Source organism: Thermobia domestica, chromosome 13 (assembly GCF_964235325.1).
Source record: "Thermobia domestica chromosome 13, izTheDome1.hap1.1, whole genome shotgun sequence".
In the NCBI taxonomy this organism is placed as follows: Eukaryota; Metazoa; Arthropoda; class Insecta; order Zygentoma; family Lepismatidae; genus Thermobia; species Thermobia domestica.
In genome coordinates, this window is record NC_137466.1 from 13,012,568 (window position 1) to 13,032,431 (window position 19,864).

The 19,864-nt window shown below is 35.7% G+C and overlaps 1 protein-coding gene across 1 annotated transcript in view; it reads right to left on the reverse strand.

The window, feature by feature from the left end:
- Positions 1 to 17,290: 17,290 nt before the first annotated feature.
- Positions 17,291 to 19,864, reverse strand: part of LOC145669125 (pancreatic triacylglycerol lipase-like) — a 58,327-nt gene continuing 55,753 nt past the window's right edge. Inside the window, exon 9 of the mRNA XM_081737471.1 lies at positions 17,291 to 17,428. The gene's annotated coding sequence lies outside the window, so the exon portion shown is untranslated. The remainder of the gene's footprint in view (positions 17,429 to 19,864) is intronic.

Genomic DNA, 19,864 nt, shown 5'->3' on the forward strand with positions numbered 1-19,864 from the left:
GATAATAGTAAAAATAAAAACATCTGGGACATGTATAAGGGGATCAGCGAATTTAAGAAAGGCTATCAACCGCAACCTCGTATAGAAAGCTGACGGAACGGTTCTCACTAATACGGACACCCTCTTAAATATGGAAAGATTTCTTTGACGATTTGATGAACACGCAGCCAAAAACTATTGTGGGTGGAGAAAAGGAGATACACACCGCAGAACCGTATATTCCAGAATCCAATCGAATAGAAGTAGAACCCGCTATAAAGAAATTAACGAAACACAAGCATCCGAGTGTGGATGAAATTCTGGCTGAGGTAATTTTAGTTGAAGGCGAACAATTATGTAACAAGATACACAAACTCATTCTCCTTATCTTGAGCAAGGAAGAGTTGCCACAAGAGTGGAAAGAATCAATCAATTTTCCAATTCACAAGAAAGGAGACAAAACTTACGGTAATAATTATCGAGGCATTTCTCTTCTGTGAACATCCTATAAAATCCTTTCAAATATTCTATTAACAAGATGGACCCCATACACAGATGAAATTATTGGTAATTATCAGTGCGGATTTAGACGAAATCGATCAACTATCGACCAAATATTTACCATTCGCCAAATACTCCAAAATGGTAGGAATACATCAATTATTTATTGGTTTTAGAAAGACGTATGACTCGGTTAAGAGAGAGACATTATACCACGTTCTTACAGAACATGGAATACCGTGAAAGCTAATTAGATTAATTAAGATATGTTTAAGTGAATCCCAAAGTAAAGTCCGGTAGGAAAAGTTTTGTCCACTAGCTTTCTCGTCGAAAGTGACCTGAAACAAGGAGATGCGTTCTCGCCATTATTATTTAACTTTGTTCTGGAATACGCCATGAGGAAAGTCAACTATAGCAACCATGGCCTAGAGTTGAACGGTGTTCACCAGGTTATGGCATATGCTGATGATGTAAATTTAATAAGGGATGATATGAGAACAAAAGAAAGAAATGCAGAGAGCTTTTACACGCTTGTAGGGACATGGGTTTAAAAGTGAATGCAGAGAAAACTAAATACATGGAAGTGCGTCGGGACCGTAATATGGCAAATTGTGGAGGCGTTAAAATATTAAATAATACTTTTGATAAAGTGGATACTTTCAAATATTTAGCATCAATATTAACAGAGGAAAATCACATTCACAAAGAAATTAAATGTCGACTAAAAGCAGGGAATTCGTGTTACTATTCCGTTCAAACTCCCCTGTCGTCGCGAATTCTGTCGGGGAATTTGAAGCTTCAAATATGTAAATCGATAATCATGCCTGTTGTTCTGTATGGATGAGAAACATGGTCGCTTACTTTGAGGGAAAAACATAGACTGAAAGTATTTGAGAACAAGATCCTGAGAAGAATATTCAGAGCCAAGAGGAACGGGAATGGGGAATGGCGGGAACTTCATAACGAGGAACTACATAATTTATACTGTCGTTAAGTCTAGGAGGCTTAGGTGGGCAGGTCATGTAGTCTTGATTGGACGACCCATTAGGAAGACCTAGGCGCAGATGGGAGGACAATAATAAGATGGATCTCGCAGAGATAGGAATACAAAGTAGAAACTTGATGCAATTAGCTGAGGATAGAAGTCCGTGGAGAGCTTTTGTGAACGCAGCATCGAATCTCCGGGTTCCACAGGCCATAGAGTTTGTTAGTTAGTTAAATAAAGAAGTTAGTAACTATCTGAGTTGCTTATCATCTGTAAATGATTCTCATAATAAAATATCAATAGATAAGATGGAAGTCAGTCTTTTCTCAAAAATACTCAAAAATTATCTATTCTATGGAAGTCAGTCTTTTCTAAAAAATACTCAAAAATTATCTATTCTTTTCTTTTGCTTAATTTTTATTTATTTATTTATTGAACAAATCCCAGATACAGCATAACTTTGCCATTTTACACAGGGAAAAGAGTGTAAGAGTAAAACTATTCCGTAAAAACTCGTTTAATTGCTCTTGTACAAACACTGGGTAGCTCAAAAAAATGTCCATAACAGTTGTTAGTTGATTATAACAGTTTGGTATTCTATAAAAAAGAGACCAGAGGTAACTGGTCTGTATATCAAGTAACTGAAGAAATTCGTGTGGTTTTCGTCACTCGTTAAACCTTTCCAACAAAAATCTTAAACAACCGTTTTATTCTTCGAAACAGCCACCAGTGGCTTCAATTGTATTTTCGCAGCGAGACACAAGCTTATAAAAATCAATTGTCTTCTTGAGTCAAAAAATTGTGATTCAGATTGTGTGACAATCGTCGCGTTTTTGGAACTCCTGTTTCGGAAGGTGGTCATCCATGGCCAAACGCAGGTAACAGTCTGATGAGGCAATGTTCAAGGAATAGGGTGGATGAGGGAAAACATCCCATCCCAATGTTTTAATCACCTCTTTAGTCGATTTTGAGGTATGAGGTTTGGTAAGATAGTGGGAGAGGAGAATTCCTCTTTATTGGCAAATGCTGGTTGCTTCTGGAACAATGCAGCTAACAATCTTTGCAATTGTGAGGAATATGCCTCGGCTGCTACGTTGAACATTTTTTCCTGGAACAGGATATGATGAACTCATTTGTATAGCTTTTATATCTTCTCAAGTTTATGAAGATGTCATCGATAGGTTTCATAGGATACTCGAATCCTGTGTGCCAGCTCCTGCCAAGCTTGATGAGGATTCTGCTTGATTTCCCCCTCCAGCTGAACGTTGTGTAGGGTGGATAGATGACCAGCACTATGCTTGTCTTCAAGGCCCTCTTCTTAAAGCGACTTACGTTCTTTGTTTTCTCATTTGTATTCATCAACAAAATGAACCTCAACATTTCCGTTTCCAAGGACATGCTCTTTCAAAGATTGCTCTTCCTAGAAAACTGATAGCATAATGTGCGTTACAACGAACAACTTCCTAATCAAAAGATTTGAAAGGAATGTAAACATATAATTTCTAAAATAATCAATTTGGCCACACTAACGCGACAAGAGTAACTGTCCTCAAACAACACGAACTTTCACGGTTACCTGATAATATAGCACTACGATATATTTCCCATCCAGGGCGTAAAGCATAGGCCATCGAGTCATTTCACGATGATTTTAATGTCACATACGAAACGTAGCTTCTCCTAGAATAGCGTCCACCCTTCAGGTAATTGCCCCTCTTACAGAATATATCTCCTAAATACGCCCATGTACAGTTATCATCCAACTGATATTAAGAGTTTTTTTCCAAGTTTCAGAGAATCAGTAAAAGAAAGTGCCCACATAGCACGGACCTAGAATTGTTACAGTAATATCAAATCAATTTTAAGTTATACTAGAGTTCCGAATATAGTTGTAGGAAAAACATTATATTCAGGCTTTCTGTAATCTCTGGGATGGCGGTTCCTAATACGCAAACTCCATTTTCATCGATTTTGAATATTAAACTGAAATAGAACAAAATAATAATCAAACAGTTCCCAACAGCACTTAAAGGGAACTGAACTGTTCAATAAAGCGAACCGAACCAATTCCTAACCGAAACGAACCTTTTCCAAACCTTATCAAACCTTTCCCAAACCGAATCGTACTTCCCAACCTTACCGGTTTGAAGTCCAAACCGAAGTCAAACTGGGTAACCGATTATTGCAATATTTCCTAAGTTGGGGTGCTGGGTAACCGTATGTTAATGTTATCATTTGGATTTTGCATCAGGACTTTTTTATGTTTCAATGCCAAAATTTCAAAAAGAATACACAATTCTACTTCTACGTGTTCTAAACAAGCTTAAACAGCTCATCGGGCACTCGGGCGGTAATTTTGGAAATGTGCGAATTTGGTTGGACGATGATAAAAGTGACTCCTACTTCATCGTCCCTATATAGTATTTCTGTTCTATACAGTTATTTCAGAGTTTCAATATAACGTTTCATATTTTTCTGAAGGCAGTGATGAAATTCGACGAGGATGAAAATGAATTGCTATAAAGTATGTTCAAGTGGTCTGCTAAATAGTAGAAATTGATATATGTGCACAAAGAAGGAACAAACAAAAGAAAAAGACAAACGCACTTTTCAAAGGAATCTTGTGTTGCAAGTTCCGGGTCCGAAAAGAGCTGCAAAGCAACTTGTACAGTGGAAGTTATTGTTTGATCATATTATGATACCAATTATAGTGCAATTTACGAATAAAGAAATTTAAAGAAGAAATGCGTCATATGAAAATTGCGTCGCATACATAGAGCTTAGAAGTGAATCTGAAATGCTGAATTTGTATGCTTTGATAGTTTTATTATACATTCCTGTTTGTCGAAAAATGAGCAAACAACAAATAAAGGAAATATTTTCATGTTTTGGTAGAAGAATATAGAGAAGTATTATATTTAAAGCCCGTTTTGTGTTTCTAATTACAGGCATACGCTTTGACGATCGAGACGCAAAAGATTTAGATGATAAGTTTGCGCCGACTCGACATCTGTAGACGACATTTATTGCATATGCAACTGAATATTACAATCCTCACGGGTATTGTATATACAATTAATGAGCAGCTTTATGTATTTTGATGAACTGTTCCTTTAGATTATATAATATTTGAAACCCGTTAAAATGCTATAAATATTATAAGACTTCGTGATTCGCGAACCTATGATATGGTACATGCAAAACCTTGCATTGGTAAAGAAAATCGACCTACGGGTGAACTTCTTCCAAACTATTACGTGAAAAAATAACAGAAAGGTTCACGGAAAATACAAAAGCATTACAATGGACATGTGGTTCATGCTAGCTGATGAACTGTTAATTAACAATAAGCTTTCTGCAGTTTGCACCCTCCGAAAAAGCAAGAAGGAACGTCCATGATGTTTCTTACCGAACAGAAAGAAGTCTGTAAATTTAGCTTAGATTGCATTTAGTGGATAGAAACTTTATTATCTTTCTTTCCAAAGATACTAAGATCAGTGGTTTTGCCTTCTACAATGCATTCTACAAACACGATTGATGAAGGTAATGGCAAACCGAAAATAATAAATTTCTACAACTAAACGAAAGACGGAGTGAATTCTTTGATCAAATATTACATACTTATTCCGTGAGCAGAAAGACAAGAAGATGGCCGTTACTATGCCTTTATGGAATATTAGATCAAGCTGGAATTACTGCAATGATGTTATTTTGTATGAGGAACTAGAACAAAAGGTAAAAATTTTGTTTGAACTCAAAGTGCAGTTAGCCATACCGTACTTGCATCAACGCCTATCTCAAACCTTCCCGAAAGTACTACGGGGCCCAATTTAGAAAGATTTTGGAGTAAAAGTATCAAGGAAAAAATGAGTGAATCACACGAATAACCGCTTGAAAAATCCAGGATAAGAAAACGGAAACTCTGTGCACAAAATGTTACAACCAGCTTGTAATGGTCACCCATGTAATATAACTAATCACCAGTGGTATGAAGCTGACATATTTGTAAACATTTCTCTAAATTAATTTCTAAACTCAATATATTTTTGCAGGAGATAAATATTTTTATTACAATTTAATATGTCTTAGTTTCCAGAAAATTTAGACTTTGTAGTAAATGCCTGAGCCTGGGCAGGTAGTCTATGAGTACAACTCTACCTTACCCTAGAAAACTGTCGCAAACACTTTTCCAATTGACTTCTGTCTCTTAGAGTGTTGTTTGTTGGAGATCCTGACTGAAGTCACTTTATGGACTGTTGTTTCGTTTCAGGATCGTAGCGATATAACCATGTTTGCCCACGATGATCATTAGTGACAGATATTCGTCATCCTTGTGATCAAAGTGGGAGATGATTTTCCATTATGCCTCAGTTTTTCAACTTTTTGATTTTCTGAATTATTTGCGAGAACCTATATTCCAGAGAGCTTGCGCATCCCTAAGTTATTGTGAATTACACTACAGACACGATCCCGAGAAATGCTCATAATCTCTGCTACACGTGTCGCTGGGATTATGCGATTTTCAGGAATAATATCATGAATTTCATGCACGATTTCGACTAATTTTAATTTTCCTGTAGTAAAGAATCTTCTGTTGAGAAATCAACATGTTTAAAACTGTACTACCTACTTCAACACTGCACATAACAGAGGAGAATTCCTCTAGCGTTTCACTGATTTCTTTACGAAGTATTTTGGTGTCTTCCCGCGGTGGAAAAAAATTGATGACAGCTCTGATCTCTATGTTAGTGGAATTCGCTAGTTTGGCACACATGTTCACTTTAGGGTCCTTGAATATACAATATAAGTTTCGTTTTTAATATGAAGATATATATTTGTACATACAGAAATGTATTCTTTAATAGTATTGAATTTTACCATTCTGTCTGCACTCCTTGTGGTGTTGCAATACGAATTGTCACCTACATCCGTATATGTTTGAGTTTCTTTCTCGTTAGTTGTATGCGTTTATGTTTGTGTCGAAGCATTGCAGTAAATGATAGTCCCATCTTTTATCACTGTATAAATAGGTGAGAATCATAGATAAAATAAAATATATGTGTTCTTTATAGGGATTGTGAACATTCACATGAATGAATATGTGAAATTTGTCCCTAAGAACATAGAGGCACACTCGGAATCATTGAAATTCAACAGGTTTGTTAAATCATTTTTTTATGCTTCATATTCACAAACCACTGAATTATCTCAAATTTTGGATGACAAATAAATACAAAAGTATGTTTCAAGTATTTAAGAATCGTATCTACATTTAGAAAAACACACTGGGAATTAACGTTCCTCCTCAGGTATTGGACTTAATTAATATAGCACAAAATTCGGCAATAATACTATAAACATGAAGTTTTAATTGCTTAGGGTTGTCATGTCTATTTGGTGAATTGTGTTTGTCGGAGTTCTAGTTAATCAGGCCGGACGAGACTCAGTCACGAATATTTTTCGAGACTTCTAAATATAACGTTAAAGGCTCTCTTAACGTCTATATTTATGTCAACCATTTACCGCATAAACCATGGCAAGTATGATATTATGAGGACGGTGTTCAATTATATTCACCAAGGCAAGTATGTACAAAATAACAAGGAAGTTCTGTCACTTTTCCGCCCACCACCTTCGAACAATGATATCTCACCTAAGATGTACCTGGAAGATCAAACCTAGTCCCCATTAACATTGACGACATTCTGCCAATGTTCTGTAAGGACATGGATTCCCTCACGGTAGAAATTAGTGGGCCGTGAAGGGAAGAAGTTATCAAGTGCATTTTGCACCTCTACTAAGAATTTGAACTGGCGTAATTTAAGGTGCTTGTCCAAGAAATTGAACGGGCAAAAATCTTACAGCGAAATGTCCGGAGACTATGGCGGATGCAACAGAGGTTTCCATCTAAAGCGTAGAATGGTGTCCCGGGTAATCCTAAGAACTTGGAGATTAGCGTTGTCCTGTATCGAAAGGACATCTTTGCGATTCAGAAGTGCAGGCTTTGAAGTTTCCAGAGCAATTATCAACTTCTGAAAGTATAGGTTGTATTGATGCCCTGACCAGCTGGTAGCAATTCTCAATGCACAATGCCGCGAGCAGTCTACCATACAGGAGAAAATTCTTCTGGTGCAGTGCTGATTTCGGCTGTTTCGGAACCGGTTCATTAGATGCTAACCAATGATGAAAGCGCCTTAAAGCTTCGTACATGACTCAACTCTCAGCACAGGTTAACACCTGTCCGGCAATGGCTCCTTCCTAAACGAGACAGAAAAGAAACATAGGTGTCTGCTAGCGTAGCGTTCTGTCCCTTTGTCAAATCATGTGGGACCCATCGACACAACTTGTAGTACTTCAGAAATTATGGTGTTGCCGAATGGTTTCTCCACTAACTGGATTGTAGTCACAGTTCCTCACATGTCTGTCTACTGTTCACCTCAATTGCTGCCTGAAGATCCTCATTTTGGAGTTGTGTTGGTCTACGGCACGTGGTCTACGGCCGCGTGCCCGCTGCAGCGACGTTTCACACAAGTTTCATAGAGTGTGGACGCCCCTAGGACAATCTGTGGAGGTCCTAAGTTCACTCTGTTATTACACAGGTTCAGGGTATAACTGATTTGCCGCAACTATGTAGAATGTTGGATATATCCAGACCGACAACTTACCTTTACCTTAACTCTATTCACATCTAACTCACGGTGATGGCCAATTGAACACAGACATCCACAAAAAGCTACAAAACGTTCTTGGTTACCTTTACACATGCAAAAAAAGCTACTTCTAAATGTGCGCATTGCAGGAAAGAAAAAGAGCAACTCCTCAAATAATTTTAGGAGCACATAGATACAAAAATACTTCTTGTAATACATGTGGATATGTGTACGTAAATAAGAGAAATGGAGAGAGAGAGAACAAAAAGAGAAACAGAAAGAGAAAGAGAGAGAGAGAGAGAGAGAGAAAGAGAGAGATCGTCTTACTTTAGAACGTATATTATACTATTATATGTTTTCTTGCTGTACTCGTTTTATTAGATGAAAAATTCGCAATGTTATAATAGTTACCTCTACAGATAAAATAAATCGAAATAAATAAATAGATCAATAAATAAACTTTGCTTAGTAAAGGGCACAACATATCCCTCTCAAAAGCAACCCAGGTTCAGTTTGATTTTCAGTCCAGCAATGAAACATAAGCACATTATCATATTATGTAACACTCACAAATGCTATAGACATAGGTAGAAGGAGTTTATTCTGTACGCGGGGCAAACATGCACGTAGTATCCTCCTTTAGGGTGTGCATGTAAAACGTTATTTTATATTGCGTTCTAAGGTTGAGGAAACTGTTGATAGTTCCTTGTCCAGGAACTAATAAATTGCTACTCACTGTATGATAATATTACTTGATTTTTTTTAAAGATCTTGACTTTTGAAAATGTTTACTAAAGTGATCCAATATTTAGTTTAAAGTTCTTATTACAGGTTATATCATAGAACATGTTTCGAAACAACACCGACAACATTTGGGAAGTGATTCCTGACTCCACGATAGGACCAAAAATATAGACCAACATGAGTGCACAAATGCTTCCTTTCGAAGTTGTCGGTTACCAGAAACATGAAAGAATGAACTTTAAAACTCCATAGCTCCGAAACTATGGGAGCTACCCTAGTCGAGTCAAGACTTAACTTAGGAACTAATAAAATACGTGCTCTAATAAAATATCAATGTTTGAGAATTATGAGATACTTCCGCAATAACTTTTATAGACGTAGTTGATGCGTATTTCAGATTATATGTCGGTAGCTCACCAGCCTCTATACTAATTGTTGTGCAAGTACCGCAGGATGCTGAAACATGTATTTTTGGATAGAACACCTCTTAGATCCTAAGTGATGTATTGATCCGAGTATAGTAAGTTCCACAATTTCGGAGCTATGAAGATGTAAATTTCATTTTTTTTTCATGTTTTTGGCAGTCTATAACTCCCAAAGGAAGCATTTGTGCACCGGGGATAGTCTATACTTTTTGTCTTATCTTAATGTCAGAAATCACCTTTCAAACGTAGTCGGTGTTATTTAGAAACACCCTGCATATTAATGCAATCTGTTCATTACTCCGAAAGTTCATAGATGATGAGCGTGTATGTAAGAGTGGTGAATTGTATTCGAATTTGAATTATCTTTCTGACCTACAGCTTTCCGGATTGCTTTACAAATAGAAGAAAAAATCTGAAATTTCTTAGTCTAACTAAATATATTCAATTGTCAGTCAAGCTTCAATTTGCAATACATTCATAAACCGTGACACAATCTTGTCATTTAAAAGCAAAACGACTTACACTTCTTATTGTCCATACTTTTCTATTGTAGTTTAGTACCCAGTTTAAATTTAAGCGCCTATTATAGGACAGGTAATTGCAAATTATATTTATGATAGCTGGAAATTACAATTGTCAGCTTCGTACTGTCAGAATGCATTTAGCAATGAACTCATTATCTCATTCTATCTGGATGGCTCTTAGCTTACATCAATTGAAATCGCAATTGATGATTTCACAATTTCAGTTCTCGTTATTTTTTAATCGCTCATTAAAGATATTCCAGTTTTGTTTTTATACTTCGTTTGAAACCATGTTGTGTTATTATAGAAGGAATTGCCTTCGTGTTGCCAACCAAACGTCAGTCAGTGAACATTATTTGGCCACGTTACCATTTCTTATGGTTAAGATACACTTCTACGAAGTTATATCTATGTCATTCTCTCTCTCTCTCTCTGTTTATATATATATATATATATATATATATATATATATATATATATATATATATATATATATATATATATATGAGTGGGTGGGTGTGGGTGTATGTTTATATATATTCAGGGTGTTTCAAAACAACATCCATAACGTTTCGGAAGTGATAGCTGACAGCAAGATAAGACAAAAAGTATAGCCAAGTAGAGTGCACGAATGCTTCCTTTCGGAATTATAGGTTGCCAAAAACATGAAAAAATTAATTCCAAACTTCCATACCTCCAAAACTATGTTGTCTAGCATAGTCAGGTCAAGACTTCACTTAGAAACTAATACGTGCCCTATCCAAAAATCCATGTTTGAGAATCCTAAGGTACTCATGCAACAATTTTTATAGAGAGACTTTTTCTAAGGACAAATAATTTGAAGTACTCAATAACTAACCCTGTAAAAATCGTTGTGGAAGTACCGCAGGATTCTGGAACATACATATTTGGATAGATCACGTACTGGTTCCCAAGTGAAGTCTTGACCCGACTACGGTAGGTCCTATAGTCTTGGACTTATGGACCTTAAAATTTCATTTTTTTGTTTGTTTTCGGCCGCCTATAACTTAGAAAGGAAGCATTTGTGCACCCAGGTTGGCTTATACTTTTTGTCTTATTTTGGTGTCAGGTATCACCTCCCAAATGTTTGTCGGTGTTGTTTTTAAAACACTATATATATATATATATATATATATATATATATATATATATATATATATATATATATATAAGGTATACTACGAAATATTTGAAATATAATTTCATTAATTCATTTTTAAAATAAATTTCATTACCTTCAATACACCTATCCATTCTCCGAAACCAATGATTAAACAGAATTTGCCAAATTTCATTAGGGAGTAAGCCACACCTTGTTGTACCAAGCCCTCACAAGATTCTCATCACTGGAAAACTACATCACTTTCAGTTTCATTTTCACATACTTGAAGAATTCGAAGTCCAAGGGAGCTAGACCTGGCCTGTAAGGAAGCTGTTAAAGAAGTTTCAGTCTTGTACTTGTCAAATATTTGGTGCAGGTTTTCGCACGGTGAGCGAGCTGAAGCATTGCCATGATTGAGCTGTCCATTCTTGAATTTGATCATAGACTATTTCATAGATTCGATGACTTTAGGCAGGCACTGTTAAGTGTACCACTTAGGTGTGACTACTTTGTGTGTCCAAAATGACATACTCTGGTCAATCCAAATGAAATCGACCAATTTCCAGGTCAAAGGTTGCTGAAAAAAATTATTTATTTCTGATTTTTTAAAACTAAATTTGTATCACATTTAAGGAGTTAAAAACGGATATTCATTTACTTTGTTTCTGGCGGCCGTTTTGTATAGGCACCTCAGCGTGTTTTGCACTTTTCAGAGGACTCCGTTAAACGCTGTAACATTTTAGGTTTTAAAGATAATGAGTTTAAACCAAAACCATATGAAAGATAATGGAATGGACAACATTTTGTGTTCTATGCACATTGAGAGGTAGTTTAAAACGTTGATAAAAGAAGCTCTGAACTTTATGGTTGATAACCAAGAAATGGTCATTTTTAGATGTACATTTTGAAATGAAATAAACAAGACTCACTATCAATTCTTTGTTTACGTAGAGACTAGATAGTAAACAAAGTTCCAATCAAGTTTCAGGTCTATCTTATACTTGATTTTTGGAAACTTTCAAACTTTCCAAACTTTCGAAAATTGAGTATATTCAACATCAAATATCTAAAGGAGGACAGAAGTGACGCATGCCAAATTTGCAATACACGATAGTTGTGCAGTAACTAGTTAATAAAACTTCATCATTGAGACTTGAATAGTTTCTGAGTTATAACTTGTTCCAATGATGTGAAATTCACGATTTTAAAACCTGAAGAGATGTTCAGATTTTGTGTTGATATGGTACCTCATTTATACAATTTATCAATGTTTCATCAGAAGAATTGCAATCAGACAGCAAGACCTTCGAAATTTGCTACCTGTAAGAGGATTATTAACACCAGATCATATCAAAGATCTTTACCTATGACGAAAACACAAATCAGATGTTATGAATACTCAGTATCAGATGAATTTACTAATTGCAGTACTCAGTACTTGCAGAACCTACCATATTTGTCACTTGCAACTAAAGACAGTGTAGCCTGTATTATTGCAGAAATGGTGGATTGGGGAATTGAAGACATGAGACAGGAAAATAACGCTATTTTGGATCACTTTTTTCCATCCCTATTGCCCAAGAACCTCTTTAAACTTTGTACGAATGACAAAGTTTGGGTGCCAATCACTAAGATTAACTGGAAACTCAGACCCACAGAGTTCACAACTCCTACAGGTCGTACTTTCAATATCAGTGCCAAACTCTGTACACAAATTAGTCAACTATTTACCTCAATGATTTTTTAACAGCAGCGCTATAGGAAGAAAAGAAATAACAGACGCGTTTCGTTTTTTTACAAGATATGATTCATAAATTATGCACAATTTGCCATTTAAAATTAGTATAGTCATTTTAGGTGAAAACATCAAACTAATTGTAAAAGAAATAAAGTAAGGTTTCTTAGATTTGGAATAATATCCGCAACAATATATCACAAGTCTACTGAAATCCGAGCATGGGAAAGCAGCCATATTGGCCGCCATATTGAATTTCCTCTCAAAATCTAGAAATTTCCAATTTTGTTCCAATTTACGTGAAATATATTTAATACATCAAATGGATAGCTTTTTAAACCAGGAATCATCCGATCGTGTTTCTATTCATTTTCCATTTATTACAAAATGATAAAAATATGCCCATAGATAGTAAAGTTATGAATATTATAAGGATACATTATTAATGTTTGTAAGAGATGGTTAAACTTGTACAGACTCGTTTAAATTACTAGACACTCTTTTAAAATACCAACAAAAAACAAGTAAATCGGGTGAGACTTCTTAATTTCTGGCATTTTTTGAAGGTGTACATAGGCTGTGCTTGTGTACACATTGTGCCCTGCTGCAGCAAAATATCCTTTAGAGTTAATAAATGTAGATTCCAGTCGCCGATGTGCTCTGCCCGAAGGAAATTCTTTAAAATGTCTACCATTTTCATGTACTATACCCATAATCTATCGGTTCTGCTTTCCACCTTGTACTTGTCCTTGATACTTTCTAGTTTACTATTTATATCTAGTAATAAGGTACTTGACCCATCTTCCAAATATTGATCTTCACCATCACCAGACATTACTTTATTATATATTTCTCCAACACTGACAATAAGACCATTCATCTCATCCCTTGCAGATTCAGTGTCATCTTCTACTGGCAGCTCCCGATTTGTGTCACTCTGTTCCTGACTGGTAGGAGTTATCCATTGATGTAGCAAAGGTATTTTCAAAGCCCCTGATATTGATATGTTCAAAGCAGCATCTACTAACATGTGTCCTCTTCTTGCTCTTGATACAGCCTTTTCACTAAGCGTATGAATTACTGAGTTATTGCCATATATCTGCTCCAAATTTCTTTTATACCAGAGCTTATCATTAGGTGACCTATACACCCCAGAAAGCTCATCTCAGTATGTAAACCTCCAAGTAGAAGGATTACTTCTTTCAACTTACTTCCTTCAGCTTCATTTTCAATAATGCTTAAAGCCTTCCACCACAACGGTTGATCAAATGTTATGATTGGTGTGCAACTGTTCTTATTTGCTTGGTCATTCAGAAAGAGAAGAGTAGAGTATATACACGACATATTTGATGGTTCTAGATCAAAAATAGACAAGAATACAATAAATCACTTTCCTGGGTGCTGGTGACCTTTATGAATCATGTGCATAAAACCAGACAAGCCTGCTCTTGAATATGCTGCAAATGGTGATAGTTTCCAAAGGATATCATTCTGTAGTTTCATAGGCTCTTCTAAAGACTCTTTGAACTTGAGCTCTGCAAGTGATTTGGGTGTCTGGTACTGTATAAGTTTTATTCTTTCTGCAGTACAAAGATCGTGTGTTGTGATTACCTTCTTGGGAACTGCTCTACTTACTATCTTTCCAGGAGTTACTACTGCTATGGAGCCCATACCATGGAAGGTGCCATGACCATCTAGTGTATTAATGTTGTGATCTATGTTGTCTGCAACATACTGAACAAACTAATGCGAACCAATCAATGTATCAAGGTTTGACGTTGTTGCTGCACTTCACTCATATTTCTGTACTTCGCTATAGGAAGAGCATGCTGGTGTAAAGAATCTATCAGAAACCTTGAAGCAAAGTGATTGTGTATTTGGACTGCCAGTGTGGTGTATTTGGACTGCCAGTGGACTGGCAGATAAAGAATTCACCTCTGGTGTATGGGGTCCTTGTTTCGATCCCAGCTCGCGATAAGTGAGTTTTGTCTTGAATAATACCGCATGAGTGCGTTTTGGGGTTTCCTCTCGCTCCCTTCATTAAACCATTACATTCGTTTCTCATCATCACTGTATCCTTTCACTTAGCCGCCATCGAGGGACTTGAAACTTAAAGATTTCATGTCAAATTTCCTTTTGCTGTAAAAACGTATTTATTACCTATTAAATTTGTAGTTTTCAAGACTTTTAGTTAGAACCAAGCAGGTTCAGCTTATCCGCTAAATTATTTTCGTTGGAAACCAAACTAGATGAAAGAAAGACTAGAATATTACCGTGATTTGTCACATAGTGTAGAAATAATTCGAAACAACTAAATTTAGAACTGAATCAGTAACTCATTCAGTCAGAATGAAACCAGTATCAAAGTTTAAACACTGACACAGGAAGCACTAGGTCCATAACTTCCGGTTGGTATAGAAGAATAAATTCATTGGCAATGTCTTTCCATTAGCCATTGAATTCATAATATAAGCACTATCTCACTATCTCTTGTCTCACGGATTGCATGAAATCTTGTTTCACATGTAATCTGCTTCAGAAATATAATGATTGGCTTCGCCGAATGATGAGACTTATCGTCTTCGAAAATGACTTTGCCAAATATGCCATTGCACATAGGAAGGTTGAATCACTTTATGTACCATAATTTGGATATGCTACTTACCAAGGAAATACCGTGTTTCCACCACAGGTTGTATTCGAATTGCAGGCAACTTCTACTGACTATTGCCTGGCATCAGAGTTTCCATTGCGGGAGATCGCGTTCCAGCTGGATCATGAGTGTTGTCTCTCACTCCTTTTTACAGACTTTTGACAGTTTGGGGACGGAAGCACAGTAATCCATTACATTATCTGAGCTCTTGACAGGAATGTCAGAGAACGATATTACAGCAATTCCAGTTTCCTGTTCCATACAGCATTATAATTTCATCGATGCTCTCTCCGTGTGGCTGGATGCCTTGATTCCTTGCAGTTCAACTTCGTTAACATTTTCAGATCTTGCTTAAGAGATTTCATGCAATGATGTGTTTTCATAGTCTTACATTTCAGCCATTACAAGAGTATAATGCACAATGTTAATTTTGAGATTTTACTTCACCATTCGGAGACGCTGTTTGCTCTGTGCGAGAAACCTACCAAATGATGAATCCTTTTGGGAATATTGCTGAGTACCGCTGTAAGAACATGTTTTGGCCCTTCTGAACAGGTCTGTATGGACTGCCATGAACTTTATTCCATTATGTAAGGTAAATACATATCCCATCAAAGACAACAACAAACTTTAGTCTGTCACCTGCGAGATGATTCAAGTAACTCTGCCAGTTCCTTTCTCGCTGAGTCACATGGCAAGATTTCTAAGCGTGCACACTGGTGTCGCGACCTACAGTGAAGCATAAATAGCTGTGAGTGGTGTACTTGATTTTCGCCTTGGATATGCATCATTTGCTGCCCATCGGACGCTGTGGGTGTAAGTTTTCAGAGGTCGCCATACACCGAATCATACTCAATAATAGTAGTGTCCTCTTCACAATAGTAGTGTCCTGATTTCTAGCTGCTCACGTTGCTGTGATAGGTCAAAGACTCTTTAATATTGTAATTTTAGTAATAATATGATTACATACACACCAAAGAATCGGCCTCCCTGCAAGTGAGCATTTCTTTTATACTATTGTGTTGTATACAATTCTTTATCCAAAATATATGTACTACTTTATCGGTTAAGTACACATATTATCGTTCGGAGTGATGATTTCTTTAGTTTTAATATTAATAAAACAAATCAATACGGAAATATTTTTAACTTCATAGGTTGAGTTTGTACTATTTATTTATTTTTGTTTTGTGTTTGTCAATGATTCTGATAAGGCCAGACTTATTCACTTGCAGAATAAAACTCATGGGAAGGAGAGAAGTAAAAAGTCATAAGACTAAAAAACGAATTTCGAAAACGTAAGCAATCTCACCACATCCACACCACACAGCCAATGAATAGTTTGCAAGTGTATCAGGTTCAGTTCTTACTCAAAATCTTTAGTAAATCTGGGTTTCAGGTTGTTGTGCGTCGCCATGTTACCAAAACGCTTACTGTGAGATTCAAAGTTCAAAGATGTGAATGTGATTTGACACTTTAGATAGATAGTTTCAGACAACATCATAGTGAACTGCTGAGGTGCCTGATCATTGATGTTCAACCTGACCCAAATTTCAAGTGTGTTCCTGTGTTCCAAATTCCAAATTCCAATTCCTGTGTTTCATACAAAGCAAACTTCAAATAAAATTTTACTTTCATCATAATGACAATCATCTTTTGGAAAAGACGCTGTAATTCTTTGTTCTCTTCATGTCTTGAGAGATGATAATGAACGCCGCTATCAGTTCAGAGATTCTACAGAAACTGATCCACGCAACGCTGAATATAAACCGTTAAGGCAATATTTTCAAGGATTCATTGAGTTATGAGGTCCGATAATATGTAATGTGGAAAGACGTATAAGGCAGTGTTGAGGAAATGTACGAAAAAAAGCATTTAAAATCAAATATAATCCGCATGAATATTCATAAACCACAGTATTCTTAAGTTTAAATTACAAGAACGAAATAATAATTATTCAATGTAGTTTTATTTGCAAAAATACATGTTCTATAAACTCATAATCTGGATGCACAGACTTGTTCTAATTACAACAGCTGAAGATTGAAGTGAATTCTTGGTCCGAGAAGATTGGATATTGTACGAAGACAACTAATTACAATGGGTCATCTGAAAAAATAAAATAGAAAACTGAACATATATTCTGAAACTGAAATTCATCAGTGGTACATTGTAACTATGAAACATATAAGCACATAACTATCAAAATGTAAATGTAACTGCATTAATAATAATTGAGGAGACAGATCAAATAGATACTGATAGAGTGGAATAATGACTAAGCATTGTGGGAACGTTTCCTAAAGCAAGTAATGAACGTAGAGAAATAATCAGCAGAAGAATTTAGTGACACTAATGGGGTCCAAAAACACTCAGGCTTTGTGATGGAGAAACTAAATAAAAAGAAATGTAAATATTTCTCAATCAAAAAAATATCAAATAAATTAAGTTTTGGTACGTGATTAACTCTATTGCGATTGGTATAGTATTCTGCAGCACAATCAGTATGTTGCTTACGTTTCTCAAAGTAACAGATGTAGAATCATACACTCGAAGAAAAGATTCAAATAAAATTGTACTCTACAGGATGCAAACTTGGTCTTTAAATGAATTGTAATAATAGTATAACTGTTGGGTAACTAAAATTAAAAGTAACAATCTTTTAAAATATAATGTTCAGGTTGAGGTTGATACAATCTTTGATATCAATTCGTATGAATACTATTTGAAGCCTCGTCTTACTTTACGTAATTGTCAGTTGTTTTTGAAACCAAATTCAGAAAGAGTTATCGTAGGAACCAATAATTTTAATTTGCATGTGTTCAACATTTCACGCCTGTGCATATCTGCACTCTTACGGTACACAAACTGGAATGCCTGGTCATTTCGTGCATAGCGTTTCCTAGTTTAACTATAAAAGTATTTTGCTAGGACCATGGAATTTGCCTTTAGCCCAAAAGTTTGCCAGTGGTCTAAACGTATTTTACGGTGTTCTAGAAAAATCTTTCAACATGTCAGCTCTAGTTAGACCTATGAGAATTCTTTTAGATCACAAACAGCATCTGGATGGCTACCAAAAACACATCCACCTCCCAATTACGTAATAAAAATGAAAAGTTATGACTAAGTAATAACAATTTAGAGAAATAGTAGTAGCATTTATTTTCTCGTATAGCAGTTTTCCAAATTCGAAACCCAGAATCAATACGCATGTTTTCAATTCCAATTTCAAAGTATGTATTTTTAAGTGTTTTTCACGTTGTATAAATCTGACTTGGTTTCGTTGCTTCATTTTGAAATGCTTTATATTCTGTTGCGACGTTTTACATCAGTGGCATAAACCTTATCAACTTTCATAAGTTCTCACACTCGTTTGCTGTTTTAGAAAAAATAGGCAGTACCTACTCAAAGAACTCATTATCACCTGTACAATTAAAACAATAGTTTTGCCGCGTTTACAGTCCTTCATGCTATTAATTTCCTATACGTAATTAGCACTAGTTGTATTACAAAAGTTTGTATTACAAAAGTTACAAAAGCAGCCAAAATATTCTTTAAAGCAGCGAAGAGGACTGTGAATAGTGGCACGTACTTTTAATCAAGTACTTGCAATTGTTAAGGATTCCGTAAAGCTAGTCAAACTGAAAGTAATAATCAGTGACTGAGTAGCAAAAAATTTAGCTGACTTTTTACGTATACTACTCTCATATTCGCAAGCTAACTCGGATTTTACATCTTCTTCAATGGCATGTAGAAGGCCCGAACCCAAAACTACTGCTCGACTAACATTCAGTAGAAACTGAGATTTTACTGATATGCAAACCGGTCGAAAAATATAAAATTGTAGTACATTCACATTGTGTTTCTGCTCTCCGTTTTCATAAAAAAATACATTTTGGTAGTTTTCGAATGTCTCTAACCTGTCCGTCTATGTAGGTACCTATGAGTAAATTCGCTTATATTCAAAGGTAATAGTTCTTAGTACTACTCGAACAATTATATTAACAGCCTTCTTTTGTTATAATTACAAGATTTCAAACTGTTCTTAAGTTTCAGTATCCTTTATAACCGATTGTTTAAGGAAAGGGTTGAACGGAACTTGAAATTATTGTTCTTTTATCCATAACATTTCTTTTAAGATTTGTAAGTGAAAATAGTAAATGGTTATCTCATCACTATACAGAGGCGTTCATGAGAAGAATGAACACTTTCTCTACAGCACTATCCCATACACACAGTCACTGAAAGGTGAGCATTTGTTCATCATGATATATAACTTTATGCCAGATGTTTGAGGAGCACATGCCCATAGGCGAAATCCGTTATGAGTAAAAATGCGAAAAAATCGAAAGAAACGAAAATTGAGGGAAATAGATAGTTTTTAATCTAAAATGCTGAAGAATTCTTCGAATCACATCAGCCGTTTGAGTTCCATGCAGATAAGGCACACTAGGTTAAATGATAGTCTTCAGCTCAGTAAACTACTCCAACTTAAAATGTGACAATGCAAAAATGACATAAAGAACGTGCACACTATTAAATGTG